This window comes from Strigops habroptila, chromosome 5, assembly GCF_004027225.2.
Source record: "Strigops habroptila isolate Jane chromosome 5, bStrHab1.2.pri, whole genome shotgun sequence".
NCBI classification, from domain to species: Eukaryota; Metazoa; Chordata; class Aves; order Psittaciformes; family Psittacidae; genus Strigops; species Strigops habroptila.
The window spans coordinates 6,942,552-6,954,749 of record NC_044281.2 but is presented as its reverse complement, the minus strand read 5'-3'; the positions used below and the strand labels follow the sequence as shown (position 1 = coordinate 6,954,749).

General features: G+C 49.5%; 1 long non-coding RNA gene across 2 annotated transcripts in view; it reads left to right on the top strand.

Annotated features, from left to right (window-relative positions):
• Positions 1-11,564, top strand: part of LOC115608472 — a 31,211-nt gene extending 19,647 nt beyond the window's left edge. The window contains exons 7-10 of one of the 2 annotated variants that reach the window (XR_003991555.1): positions 5,608-5,613; positions 10,587-10,600; positions 10,975-11,016; positions 11,221-11,231. This is a non-coding gene — a long non-coding RNA (uncharacterized LOC115608472). Of the gene's footprint in view, positions 1-5,607; positions 5,614-10,576; positions 10,833-10,974; positions 11,017-11,157 lie in introns of both variants that reach the window. The other variant, XR_003991556.1, reaches the window with a different exon arrangement.
• Positions 11,565-12,198: the final 634 nt, after the last annotated feature.

The window sequence follows — 12,198 nt, the reverse complement described above, 5'->3', positions numbered from 1 at the left end:
TGGGGGCAATTTGGGTGGGTTTTGGGGCGTTTCTGGCTGGTTCAGGGTGTTTTGGGACACTTCCAGCTGCCTGGGACATTTTGAGGACACTTGAGGTGGGTTTTGGGGCATTTCTGTCTGTTTTGGGGGGCTTTTGGGCACTTTGGGGTCAATTTGGGTGATTTTTGCTCTTTGGGGACAATTCAAGCTGGTTTTGGCTGAGTTTTGTGTCATTTGGGAGGGTTTGGGGGTTCTTGGAGCGGGTATGGTGCATTTCTGGGTGGTTTTAGGGCCGTTTGGGGCATTTTGGGGCAGATGTGGGTCAATTTGCGCTGGGTTGTGGCATCTTTCGGCAACTCCATCTGGGTTTTGGCTGTTTGTGGGTTAATCTGGGCTGGTTTGGGGCATTTCAGGTGGGTTTTGAGACAATTTGAGCTGGATTTGGGGCATATCAGTCGGGGTTTGGGGCAACTTGAACTGGATTTGGGTAATTTGGGCTCGTTTGGGGCATTTCAGGTGGGTTTTGGGGCAACTTGAGCTGGATTTGGGTTATTTTGGGTGGGTTCGGGACCAATTTGGGCACGTTTCTATAGGACGCTTTCTACAGGACGGAGCCGGACGCGGTCGAATCAACGCGGGGGGTTTCAATCCGCGCGCGGCGCCGCGGGCTTCAATCAGCTCCGACGCTGCTTAACTCCGCCCGACCCGCGCCGCTGGGTCCTAAAGCCCGGTCGTAGGACATAGAATCCCGCAAAGGGTTGGGCTGGCAGGATCCTTCTTCCCAATATAGAATCGTGGAATGGTTTGGAAAGGGCCTTAAGATCATCTAGTTCCAACCCCTGCCATGTGCAGGGACACCTCACACTAAACCATGTCACCCAAGACTCCGTCCAGCCTGGCCTTGAACGCTGCCAGGGATGGAGCATTCACGACTTCCTTGGGCAGCCCACTGCAGCACCTCAACACCCTTACAGTAAAGAACTTCTTCCTTATACCCAACCTAAACTTGCCCTGTTTCAGTTTGAACCCATCACCCCTTGTCCTATCACTACAGTCCCCAATGAAGGCCCCTCTCCAGCGTCTCTGTAGCCCCCTTCAGACACTGGAAGCTGCTCTGAGGTCTCCACGCAGCTTCTCTTCTCCACCCCCAGTGTTCTCAGCCTATCTCCATACAGGAGGTGCTCCAGCCCCTGCTCATCCTCGCGGCCTCCTCTGGACTTGCTCCAACAGCTCCATGTCCTTCTTATGTTGAGGACACCGGAACTGCACACAATATTCTGCAGGTTGGGTACTCCAAGGTTTACAGCCTATCCAATGCATATAATCTCCATGCCAGCTGTCCTGCTTTTACATCTCCCCTCACTCAGTTTCATACACCCCCTCCACTTCTTTACCTCTCTCCTTTTAGGGTTCGATTTCATAGCTCTCTGGCAGACATGTGGCACTCAACTTACTGCTGAGCTCCAGAACCACTTTGCACCCACTTAGTTTCATAGGTTGTACAAGAAGAGCATTCTTGTTAACCAGAGAGTGTGTCTGTCACCCAAAGATGACATTTTCTTGAACTAGAGTGTGTCTGTTTAAGTCATGGTATCTCAAACCCTCTGTTTCATTCCCTGAGTAACTTAACTCCAGCCCCAATATTACAAAGCCTTAATATTGTAAAGCCTTTATATTACAAAACCTGAATATTATAAAGTCTCATCCCCAATATACAACTACAGTACTGCACTAGGCATCAGCTACACACAGTGAGGTCTGCAGAGGTACCGCCAACATGGCAATCTATCCTTGTTTTCCTACCTATAACTCCATGTCTGTGTTGTTTCTCTGAGAGCCACTCTTGAGCATCATGGAACATGGATGTAATCCTGGAGCAAATCCTGATGTTTTGGTTTTATTGAAGAATCCTTTTCTCTCTTTGACCTTTTCTGTGCTACAGACATCACCCAGCACAGGCAACAGACCTCATCCTGCCTCTTTTAACTCAGGTGGTGGTTTGCCCCACCCCTGCCCCAGGGCATTGAGGGAGGGGCTGTGGGTGGTGCCTGGGGTATATAAGGCTCAGTGTTTCAGCTGGGGGCTCATGCAGCTTTTGGGCTTCAGCAGGGTTGGTTTTCTGGTGTTTGCTTTGTCTGTTGTAGCTTTTGAGCCTTGTGATGTGTTGTGCTGTTGTTGTTGGTTGTTTATTGTGATGGAATCAGCTGAGTGAGGTGTTTCAGGTTTTGTAAAGCTTTACTAATGTATGTGTTAATAACTATCTCTGTAAGGTTTTGTAAGGTTTTATATTTATAGGAGGTGTTTAGGTCTTCTAAGGTTGTTTATTTATATGTTTTATTGTTTCTGTTATTGGGCACTGAAAGATGTCTTTGCTTAAGATAGAGTTCGGAGGATGCTTTTCACTGCTTTTTTTTCTGTATTGGATTATTAAATGAAATATTTACTACTATAGAGAACCCAAGTAGAGCAGTGATAAGAAGGTGGAATTATTCAGGTGTTATTAGTTGGATGTTATTTGCCATTACCTACACATGGGGATCTCATGATCAGTTCCACCAACATGCCAATCCATTCATGCTTTGCCATCTAGAACTCTTTCTCTGTACTGCTCTTAAGTGAAATGCAGTTGGGTGTTCTGGAGCAGAGCTCCCACAGTGCCAACATCCAGCCCTTGCTCCTAATCCTAAGGTGCCAGTACAGGAAGCCACTGTTGGCTAGCAGTTACACCTGACCACCTCCAGAATGATGCTATCAACAAGTCAGTTGACCCTAGCTTAAAGCACTACAGTTCCCTAAAGGCTCTTATGTATACTGCACTTACATTGAGTGCTCTCAAGTGTCCTGAAGCACACCGCACAGAGTCCAACTATCCACCCCCTGCTCCCACAGCCAAGGAGCCAGAACAGAAACCTGGTGCTGGGCACCACCTACACAGGATGAGCTCCACAGTGGTGCCACCAACATGGCAATCAGGCCTTGCTTACCCACCTAGAACTCCATCTGTATACTGCCTCTGCTGGGTGAAAACATCCAGCCTCTGCTCACATGCCCGAGGGGCCAGGACAGAAAGCTTGGGCTGTGCATCACCTACACATGGAGACATCCAGCATGGTGCCACCAATATGGCAACGAAGCCTGTGTAGGTGATGCCCAGTACCAGGTTTGAGTCAGTTACACAGGCGTCAGCCATTCTATGCTGCAGTGAACATTCTACGCTAGTGACATCAGTCCTCCACAGACAGTAATAAAAGGGTACAAAGGAAAATAGGGGGAAACAATAAGGTCTAAAGCCATTTTTCAGGGTTCCAGCATGTTTTTGGCACTCCCTGATCTTCTGAAGTGCTTTGGCAATGCTGGATTGGATTAGCAAACAGGTTTAGAGCGCTCCAGTAATGCTTTTGCTGGTCTAATGTTGTCCATTCTCGTTTGGTTGTCCTCAGCCTTGATGCTGCTCTTGTCTGCATGCGATCATCCAGAGCAAGACTAGAGGGAAGACTGCTGGAATCCCTTCCATCCTCTTCCTACATACCAGAAACTTGATCATCTGACAGTAAGTAATATTTATATGCTTCTATTGATCATGCATAACCTGTACAACTGCTTTATTTCCAAGTTATCATCCAGAATTGTATTACCCAGAAGCAACTGAGACATTATGATTTAGCTTTGTATATACATAGCGATGAGAAATGTGAAGCATGTTGATATCAGACTCAAATAGATCTGGAAAAGGTGTTGTTCCTTATACTCCCGCTGAAGTGCATTTAGAAGAGATCCCAAGCAAAGATGGCTCTGTCTAAATCACAAGTAGTATTCATTTGGGACCATTTTATTCCCTGGAAAGGCTTCTGAAGACACATATCAGCGTATTGGGAATCTGATGGGAGATGTAAAGGCCTTTGCTGATGTTTATTGGACTTCAATGCTTGCGGTGGAAGGAAAACAAGAAAGAAGTAGCAGGTTGTAAGGGTTGCATTGGTAAGACATGTGTTGTCCTGGTCATTGGAGGCTGAGTTGGGAGAAGGTAAATGGATAGAGCGATTACTCATGAGCAAGAAAGGGGCTGATAGTGTCTCCTGTTCCAGATGGTGCAAACAAGCTGAGGAATGGGTTTTGGATGGCAGATCCTTGTATTGCTTTCGGTTTGATGCTGTATTATTTGAGGCTGCTTCTGCTATAGGTCTATCACTTTGTGTAATGCTGTTTGCAGAGAACACACGGTATAATGAAACATGAAGGATTATGCTCTTTCTGAACTGTTTAAATGACTTAACACTGGATAGTACTGAGCATGTCAGGATTGGAGACACACCATGAAGGAGAAATAGAATGGAATAGGAAGGAACAGACCTCTCTGGAGCTTAATTTCTGCTTCGCTTGAAGTTCGCACTTAGGAAGCTGGTTTGTGGGTCAGCGGAGAGAGGTGTCCAGTGGTGCTTTACAGAGTCGGAGTTCTAGGTGAGTAAGTAAGCGAGGATATCCATGTTGGTGGCACTGCTCCGGAGGCCACCCACTGTAGCACGTGCCCAGCTATTTCTTTTTGTCCTAACACATGATGTTTAGCATTAGCGTCTGGACATTCGCACTTTGGAAGCTGGTTCATGGGGCGTCTGAGGGCGCTGCCTTGTGCGGTCCTGAATAGATGGAGCTTTACGTGGCTAAGAAAGGGTAGATTACCATGTTGGTGGCACTGTTGTGGAGGGCACCATGTGTAGGTGATGCCCAGCACCAGCTTGCTCTCCTGGCACCTTAGACTTAGCAACAGGGTCTAGACTTTCACACTTACGGATCTGGTGTATTGGTCTCCTGAGATAATTGTCGAGTAAGGTTTAACACAGATGGGTTTTTGGGTGTGTAATTAAGTGTAATTTAGGTGTGTAATCATTTTGCTGGCGGAGAGCACTGTGTGTAGGGCGTGCCCAGCTCCTGATTTCTGTCCTAACACATGAGGTTTAGGCACAGGGTCTGGACATTCGCAGTTTGGGAGCTGGTGTCTTGGTCAGAGGAGAGTGCTGTCCAGTGGTGCTTTACCCAGATGGAGATTTAGGTGGGTACATAAGTGAGAACATCCATGTCAGTGGCACTGTTCCGGAGGGCACCCACTGTAGAACGTGCCCAGCTATTTGTTTTTGTCCTAACACATTAGGTTTAGGTCCAGTGTCTGGACATTCTCAGTTACGGAGCTGGTTCATGGGGCGTCCGGAGCGCTGCCCTGAGCGGTCCTGCACAGATGGAGTTTTACGTGGCTATGCAAGGGTGGATTGCCATGTTGGTGGCACTGTTGTGAAGGGCACCCTGTGTAGGTGATGCCCAGCACCAGCTCTCTCTCCTGGCACCTTAGGCTTAGCATCAGGGTCCGGATGTTCGCAGTTTGAGAGCTGGTGTCTCGGTCACCTGAGAGTGCTGTCCAGTGGTGCTTTACAGAGTTGGAGTTCTAGGTGGGTAAGCAATTGAGGATATCAATGTGGGTGGGACTGTTCCGGAGGGCACCATGTGTGGAATGTGCCCAGCTCTTTGTTTTTGTTCTAACACATTAGGTTTAGGAGCAGGGTCTGGACATTCGCACTTAGGCAGCTGGTTTATGGGGCGTGTGAGAGTGCTGCTCTTTGAGGTCTTGCACAGAAGGAGTTTTATGTGGCTAAGCAAGGGTGGGTTGCCACGTCGGTGGTACTGTTGCAGAGGGCACCATGTTTAGGACACACGCTGGTCGTCATTTCTGTCCTAACACATTAGGCTTAGCGTCAGGGTCTGGACATTCGCACTGTGGGAGCTGGTGTCTCGGTTAGCAGAGAGTGCTGTCCAGTGAGGTTTGACACAGATGGCGTTTTAGGTGCCTAAGGATTGCCACATTGGTGGCACTGTTGCGGAGGGCACCATGTGTAGGTGATGCCCAGCACCAGCTTTCTCTCCTTGCAGCTTAGGCTTATGTTCAGGGTCTGGACTTTCGCACTTAGGGAGCTGGTTTGTGGGTCAGCGGAGAGTGCTGTCCAGTGAGGCTTTACAGAGATGGAGTTTTAGGTGACAAAGGAAGCGAGGATATCCATGTTTGTGGCACTGTTGCAGAGGGTGGCATGAGTAGGATATGCCCTGCTCCTGATTTCTGTCCTAACATATTGGACTTAAGAGCAGGGTCTGGACGTTCGCACTTAGGGAGCTGCTGTGTTGGTCACCAAACACGTTGTCCTTTGAGTCTTTACACAGGTGGAGTTTTAAGTCTGTAAGTAAGTGAGGATATCCATGCTGGTGGCACTGTTCCGGAGGGCACCATGTGCAGAATGTGCGTAGTTCTTTGTTTCTGTCCTAACACATTAGGTTTAGGAGCAGGGTCTGGAGATTCGTACTTAGGGAGCTGGTTTATGAGGCGTCTGAGAGCGCTGCCCTGTGAGGTTGTACACAGAAGGAGGTTTACGTGGCTAAGCAAGGGTGGATTGCCATGTTGGTGCCACTATTACAGAGGGCAGCATTTCTTGATGATGCCCAGCACCAGCTTTCTGTGCTGGCACCTTAGGCTTAGCATCAGGGTCTGGACATTCACATTTCGGGAGCCGCTGTCTCAGTCACCCGAGAGGGCTGTCGAGTGAGGTTGTACACAGATGGAGTTCTAGGTGGTTGAGCAATTGAGGATATCAATGTTGGTGGGACTGTTCTGGAGGGCACCTTGTGTAGGTCTTGTCCACATCCTGGTTTCTTTCCTAACACATTAGGCTTAGGTACAGGGTCTTCTGGACTTTTGCAGTTTGGGAGCTGGTTTGTGGGTCACTGGAGAGTGCTGTCCAATGAGGCTTTACACAGATGGAGTTTTACGTGGTTAAGAAAGTGAGAACATCCATGTTGGTGGCACTGTTGCGGAGGGCACCATGTGTAGGTGATGCCCAGCACCAGCTTTCTGTTCTGCCACCTTAGGCTTAGCGTCAGGGTTTTAACACACTGTGAGAGCTGGTGTCTCGATCACCTGAGAGCACTGACCAGTGAGGCTTTACACAGATGGAGTTTTAGGTTGGTACATAGGTGAAGATACTCATGCTGGTGGCACCATTCCAGAGGGAACCCTGTGTAGAACGTGCCCACCTATTTGTTTTTGTCCTAACACAGTAGTTTTAGGTACAGGGTCTGGACATTCGCTCTTTTGACCTGGTTTATGAGGTGTCTCAGAACGCTGCCCTGTGCAGTTGTGCACGGATGGAGTTTTAAGTGGCTAAGCAAGGGTGGATTGCCATGTTGGTGGCACTGTTGCAGAGGGCACCCTGTGTAGGTGGTGCCCAGCACCAGCTTTCTCTCCTGGCACCTTAGGTTTAGCATCAGGGTCTGGACATTTGCACTTTGGGAGCTGGTGTCTCAGTCAGAAGAGAGAGCTGTCCATTGAGGCTTTACACAAATGGAGTTTTAGGTGTGTAAGTTATTGACGATATCCATGTGGGTGGCACTGCTCTGGAGGGCACCCACTGTAGAACGTGCCCAGCTCTTTGGTTTTGTCCTAACACATTAGGTTTAGGTACAGCGTCTGGACATTTGCACTTAGGAACCTGGTTTATGGGGCGTCTGAGAGTGCTGCCCTGTGTGGTCTTACACAGATGGAGCTTTACGTGGCTAAGCAAGGGTGGATTGCCATGTCGGTGGTACTGTTGTGGAGGGCACCCTGTGTAGAACAGGCCCAGGACCAGCTTTCTGTGCTGGCACCTTAGGCTTAGCATCAGGACTTGGACATTAACACTTAGGGGGTTGGTTTCTGGATCAGTGGAGAGTGCTGTGCAGTAAGGCTTTGCACAGATGGAGTTTTATGTGGCTAATCAAGGGTGGATTGCCATGTTAGCGGCACTGTTCTGGAGGGCAACATGTGTAGAACATGCCTAGCTATTTATTTTTGTCCTAACACGTTAGGTTTACGTCCAGGATCTGGACATTTGCACTTATGGAGCTAGTGTGGCGGTCACCAAGCATGCTCTCAAGTGAGGCTTTACACAGATAGAGTTTTAGGTGTGTAAGTAAGTGAGGATATCCATGTTGGTGGTACTATTCCGGAGGGCCTCCTGTGTCGAATGTGCCCAGCTACTTGTTTCTGTCGTAACACATTAGGTTTAGGAGGAGGTTCTGGACATTCTCACTTAGGCAGCTGGTTTATGGGGCGTCTGAGAGCGCTGCCCTGTGCGGTTGTACACAGCTGGAGCTCTAGGTGGCTAAGCAAGGCTGGATTGCCATGTTGGTGGCACTGTTACAGGGGGCACCCTGTGTAGAATGTGCCCAACTAATTTGTTTTTATCCTAACACATGAGGTTTAGGTACAGGGACTGGACGTTCGCAGTTAGGGAGCTGGTATCTCCATGGCTAAGTAAGTGAGAATATCCATGTTGCTGGCAGGGTTCCAGAGGGCACCCTTTGCAGAACATGCCCAGCTCTTTGTTTTTGTCCTAACACATCAGGTTTAGGAGCGGGGTCTGGACATTCGCTCTTAGGGAATGGTTTATGGGGCGTCTGAGAGTGCTGTCCTGCGAGGTCCTGCACAGAAGGAGTTTTATGTGGCTAAGCAAGGGTGGATTGCCACATTGGTGGCACTGTTACGGAGGGCACCCTGTGTAGGTGATGCCCAGCACCAGCTTTCTGTCCTGGCACCTTAGGTTTAGCATCAGGGTCTGGACGTTTGCACTGTGGGAGCTGGTTTGTGGGTCAGCAGAGAGTGCTGTCCAGCGAGGCTTTACATAGATGGAGTTTTAGGTGTGTAAGAAAGTGAGGATATCCATGTTGGTGGCACTGTTGCGGAGGGCACCATGTGTAGGACATGCCCAGCTCCTGATCTCTGTGCTAACACAGTAGGCTTTGGAGCCGGGTCTGGACATTCGTCCTTAGTGAGCTGGTTTGTGGGTCAGCGGAGAGTGCAGGGGAATGGTTGGACTTGATGATGTTAAAGGTCTTTTCCAACCTGGTTGATCCTATGATCCTCTGACTGTACTGTAGTTATTACACTGTTCTTATCTCAACATGTGAGTATTATACTTTTATTATTCTCCGCCCCATCCCTGGGGCAGAGTTTCTGTGGTTCAGGGAAGACACCAGGTGAGAGCCAAGGTGCTCAAGGGCCTTGTGTGGAGGAAGAGTGAGTTCAATACATTGTGCTGGGTCTCACTGTGTTGTTTCTCTCAGAGACAATAGCAGTGGCTGGTGGGGTTGATGTGGGCCACGTAGGTCATGCGGAGAGATGAGTTAGGGGATGGAGAGCGTGTCAGGACTTGTCTTGGTGGGATGTGAGGAGTCTGGAGGGGGAATGTGTGGGACTTGGCTGGTGGGAAGGGCAGGGGGCACAGCATGTTGCACTGTAAGCGTCATCATGTGTTTTTGAACCCTGCAGGTTAGCCAATGGGCTGGCAGGTGTGCGGATCGAGAGCAGAGGCCACCTGTCCACGCTGACCTTCTTCAACCTCTCAGAGGAGGACTATGGCAACTAGACGTGTGTGTGTGGCCACTAACAAGCTGTCAACACCAATGCCAGCATCATTCTGTATGGTAGGTGCCCTGGTTTTTTTTACAGCAAGGTGTCGTGAGGAGGAAGTGGAGGAAGAAGATGATGAGGAGGAGGATGAAGACAAGGAGGAGGAGGAGGAGGAGGATGGCTAGCCAGCGGTGGAAGGGAGTGGGTTTATTTTAGCAATGCCAGCCCATCGAGGTGCCGAATGGCACGAGCTCTGAGCGGCAAGGATACACCAGAGGATGATGAGGAGATCTGCATTGGCCCATGTGGGAGGGCACTGCTTGGTGGTGGTCATGATGGGTGTTTAAGGATGAGCAGCAGAGGGTGAAGAGACAGGACATCGTTGGAAGGCAGGCCCGAGGAGAGGGCCCCAGCAGGTAAGGGCACACTTTGGGGGCACAGTGTAGGGTATTTGCAGGTTGTCCTATTGGCAGGGATACAGGGAAGTGTTATTGGGTGCAGGCAGCGGCACGTGGGGAAGTGCAGGAGTCAAGTGGTGTAGGTGTCAAGTTGGGTATCGTAGGTGTCAGGCTGGGTAGTGTAGGTAGCACTGGAGGTAGTGTGGGTGGCAATTTGTCTAGCGTAGGTATGAGGCTGGGTAGTGTAGGTGTTAGGTTGTATAACAAAGGTGTTTGGTTGGGTAGTGTTGGTGTCACTTTGGGTGTTATAGGTGTTAGGTCGGGTAGCGTAGGTAGCACTTTGGGAACCATCGGTGTTAGTTTGGGAAGTGTAGGTGGCTCTTTCAGTACTATAGGTGTTAGGCTGGATACTGTAGGTGGTGCATTGAGTATTATAGGTGTCAGGCTGGGTAGTGCAGGTGGCATTTGAGGTGGCAGTAGATTGGAAATCATAGGTAATAGGTTAGGTAGTGTTGGTGTTACTTTGCTTATCATAGGTGATAGGCTGGATAGTATCAGTGGCACTTTGGGTATTATAGGTGTTAGGCTGGATGCTTTAGGTGGCAGTTTGTGAACCATAGGTGTTAGGCTGGTTATCAGAAGTGGCACTTTGGGTAGTCTACGTGTTAGGTTGGGCACTACAGGTGGCACTTTGGGTACTATAGTTGTTAGGTTGGGTATCATCTTGGTATATTGCGTATCATAAATGTCAGGCTGGGTAGTGTAGGTGACAATTTAGGTGGTGTTAGGTTGGATATCATAGGTGTTAGGTTGGTTAGTGTCAGTGTTACTTTGGTTGTCATAGGTATTAGGTATTAGGTTGGGTATTGTAGGTGTCACTTTGGGTATGACAGGTATTAGGTTGGATACCGTAGGTGGCACTTTGGGAACAATAGGTGTCAGGCTGGGTAGTGTAGGTGGTACATTGGGTATTGTAGGTGTCAGGCTGGGTAGCGTAGGTGGCACTTGGGGTGGCGTTACGTTGGATATCATAGGTCTTAGGTTGGGTAGCACAGGTGGCATTTAGGGTAGTATAGGTATCAGGCTGTGTGGTGCAGGTGGCAATTTGGCTGGCCTAGGTACCAGGTTGGGATGCATAGTTGTTAGGGTGTATAACAAAAGTCTTGGGTACCATAGGTGGCACTTTGGGAACAATAGGTGTTAGGTTGGATACTGTAGGTGGTACATCAGGTATCGTAGGTGTTAGGCTGGGTAGTGTAGGTGGCACTTCAGGTATTGTAGGAGTCAGGCTGGGTAGAGTATGTGCCACCTCAGGTAGTGTAGGTGGCACTTTAGATTGCCTTAGGTTGGATACCATAGGTGTTTGGTTGGGTGGTGTTGGTGTTACTTTGGGTATCATAAGTGTTATGTTGGATACTGTAGGTGGCACTTTGCGTACTATAGGTGTTAGGCTGGGTATCGTAAGTGGCACTTAGGGTAGTGTAGGTGGCAATTGAGGTAGCACAGGTGTTAGGTTAGGGAGCACATGGCACTTTGGGTGTGCTCATGCAGCTGACGCAGGGCCAGCACAGCTTTATTAGACTGGTTCCATCAGAGGTGCTTGGAAGTGGAACAACTCGTGCTCAGCACTAAGGGCGTGCTGACATGGGAGATGGCATCGTCCAGACGTGTGGACTGCCAGGTGCATGGCGATGTTTTGGGGCCTGGTGTCAGGGGGTCCTTAGGAAGCAGGTGAGGAGAAGGAGGAGCAGGACAAGGAAGATGGAGGAGGTAGCCATTGAGGTCTGTGTGTGGCAAGGAGGTTTGTTGCATCTCATAGGATGAAGGCTGTTATTTGGGAAGGATCTGGGTAGTTGCGTGCATGCGGGTGCCAGCTGGGAAGAGCCAGGGAAGCAAAGGCCTGGAGGAGAGAGCAGGCACAGGTCTGCCCATGCTCCACGTGCCCGTGGAGAGGCAGGAGGAGATGATGAGGGATAGATTCAAGGATGGAGCACGGCCAAGGTGTAGGGCTAGGCATGCCACAAGGCCAAGGTTGTGTGGTGAGGAAGCTTGGTAGATAGATGCAGAGAGAGTAGAGGGTTTTTTCCCCAGGCAGCTTGGCCCACATGGACAGAAATGGATGGACAGCCAGAGAAGGAGGTAGCAGAGCCAGAACATCAGGAAGTATGAGGAGATCCAGTGAAGACCAAGGTAGATGAAAAGCGACATCCTAGCAGGGGTCGCTATGAGCTGAGGTGCAGGCACTGATGAGTTGTTGTCTAGGGAGTTAAGAGGAATATTTGGATAGGTAGGGCTTTTCCTTCTAGGACATTTCAGGTATCACCTGCGAGCAGCTCTCAGTCCGCAGCAAAGATCCACATCTTCGGTGGTGGCAACGGCGGAGGAGACTGCGCAACCATC